The sequence below is a fragment of the Gossypium raimondii genome, chromosome 1 (assembly GCF_025698545.1).
Source record: "Gossypium raimondii isolate GPD5lz chromosome 1, ASM2569854v1, whole genome shotgun sequence".
NCBI lineage: Eukaryota > Viridiplantae > Streptophyta > Magnoliopsida > Malvales > Malvaceae > Gossypium > Gossypium raimondii.
This window is the reverse complement of record NC_068565.1, coordinates 37,981,316-37,984,391: the sequence shown is the minus strand read 5'-3', so window position 1 is coordinate 37,984,391 and position 3,076 is coordinate 37,981,316.

Genomic DNA, 3,076 nt, shown 5'->3' with positions numbered 1-3,076 from the left:
TCTACTTTACTATCTTATACATGCCATTGATTTCCAAAATAAAGTTTCTTTATATACCGAGATTTTGAGGTTGATAGTGTGATGTGTCTCTGACCAAATCCGACCTCTGAGCTCTTAACACTACAAAACAGGGGAAAAAGAAACAGGGTAAGCACTTTGTGCTTAGTAAGCTCATGTAACAAGAATTATACTTACCTAATATTTTCCATATAATGTAATAAACATTCATACACCCATTCCATACATTATTCCCTTATCATGCACAAACTCAACATTCAAATTAGTCCAATAATTTCCACGTATCAATAATTTATACCATGATTGATGAGCTCATCAATACCATGATTTCCATTTCCTTGTTAATTTTCCATATTTACCCCGTTGAACTACTTGGAATTTCGATGGATTTTCAGAGGTACACCTAAGTGTACAAATCCGGGTCCGTCAATTTATATTCATGTGCGCACATTTCCATTTCAGAGAGCACACTCCCGCGAACCTCATCCTTACAATGGATTACGGTCGAGCTAAATCGTTGTAATATAAACTCATAGAGTATTGTAGGATTACCGGTCAGGCTAAATCCCGCAACGACAATTACTCTAATGAGCTTGGATCTGAATTACCAGTCCAGGCTAAATTTAGACCCTAATTCGGATTACCCGTCTGGGCTAAATCCATTTTCCACATATTCTTCGGGAGGGCTATATCAAAATAGGATCACCCGTCCGGGCTAGATCCTTTTTACCGTCAATTCCTTTTCAGAGATCCATCGAATTTTCCTTTCATTCAACCGGGATTTATTTCCTCTTTTCATCGAGTATATCAATACTTCATCAATTATCATACAATAAACATACAACTCATATTCACAACAATAACAAAGATTTCAAGCATTTAAGAATATAATTCAAGTTACACGAACTTACCTCGATACTTGTTCGTAAACAAAAAATCTACTAATCCCGAACTTTTTCTTTTCCTCGATCTAGCTTCGTATTTGAACTTTCTGGATCTAAATAAATAAATTTAATCATTAATCTAATACATTTCATGTTCATGTGTAAGATTCTCTATAATTCCATTATTATTTATAGTGCATTCAAAGCTGTCTCACTGAGTCACAGTCACTAAATTATTTATATCTTGAGCTACGGAACTCCAAATCAAGATCCGTTAATTTTCCCTGAAACTAGACTCACATATCTTCTTACCATAAAATTTTTAGAATTTTGGTGTAGCCAATAAGTACAGTTTATTCTTTAAAGTTTCCCCTGTTTCATTGTTTGACAGTTCCGACCCCTCTTCACTAAAAATTAATTATCTCATTGTACAGAATTCAGATGATGTTTCCGTTTGTTTCTTCTGAAAGTAGACTCATTAAGGATTCTAACAATATAAATTATAACTCATAATCATTTTTTTTACAATTTTTAATGATTTTCCAAAGTCAGAACAGGTGAACCCGAATTTATTCTGACCTTGTCTCACAAAATCTATTATATCTCTTGATTTACAATTCCATTGATTAAACCGTTTCTTCTATGAGAAACTAGACTCAATAAGCTTTAATTTCATATTTTATTAATCCTCTAATTCTATATCTAAAATTTTTGGTGAATTTTCAAAGTTGGACTACTGCTGCTGTCCAAAACTGTTTTAGTGTATGATGTTAATTACCATTTTTCCCTAAACTTTCAATAAATGATAATTTCATCCCTGCTCAATTAACCTTTCAATTGAGCTGATTTTTCTCAATTAACATTTTATTTCATCACTTTAAACTACTTTATAACCTTTGGAAATCAGAATTTTAGCACTAAACTTTAATTCCAAACCTTTTCACAATTAGGTCCTATAAATCAATTTCTATTGAAATTACCTAATAAAATCATTTCATAAACAAATTAAAGCTTCACTTTCATCCTATTTCATCATAAACTTCCAGAACTCAACCATAGTGACTTTCAATTTCATCCATGAAATCAAAAACTAATGAATTTAGTAATAGGACCTAGTTGTAAAAGCTTAGAAACACAAAAATTATAAGAAAAAGGCAAGGATTAACTCACTTGGGGCAAAAATTATGAAAAACCAGCTTGAAGAAACCCTTAGGACGTTTTTGGCTGATGAGAGTGCAGAAAATATGAAGAGAATTCTAGATATTCCACTTTAGTCCTAACTTTTAAAGCAAATTTTTGCAATATTCCAATTTTACCCTTAATTCTTCAATTCTCCTGATTTTTCTCAGCTATTGCCGCCCAAAATATCTCATTTTGGGGTTATTTGCAATTTATGTCCCTCCTCATTTAACAATTGAGCTATTTAATCCTTCTAGTAGCTTTTACACCTTTTCAGTTTAGTCCTTTTTACGTAATTGACTATCCAAACATTAAAATTTTCTAACGAAATTTTTCTACCATATTAATAATATTTCATAAATATTTATAAAAATATTTTTGACTCGGTTTTACGAGATCGAAGTCTCGATACTTTATTTTTACCCAATTTCTTATATAATTTCTTTTTCTAACTAACCACTAAATCGGTAAAATTTTTCTATCGATATTTTCATACGATTTTCCTATCATATCAATATTCATGCAAAAATATTAAAATAAATTTCTCTTTAAATCGGATTTGTGGTTACGAAACCACTATTCCGATAGCCTTGAATTTGGGCCATTACAAAAACCCTTTACATAAAACCTCTCGAAGCACCAAATATACAAACTCCTCGCTTGACAATGACGTGAGAACTCCTTAGAAATCTCTTGGTCCAAGCACACCTACACATAAACCATATGAGGGCCCTACTAAACCACCATTTATGACACCAACCACCAGACATCAATTTCGTCTGACATGATTGGCAATCGCCACCCTAGCAGCCAAACATAGGCTTAGGCCTACCACGAAAAACCAAGTAATGTAATCACCCCTGGTCACCAATAACATCAGGGCACGTGGCACCTCAAGATTACAACTTGTCTTGTCTTAAGCTAGGTGTGTCGAATTTGGTGTCCTAAGTGTAATAAATTCGTTTTGCATACTTATATTTTTTTGAATAAATTGA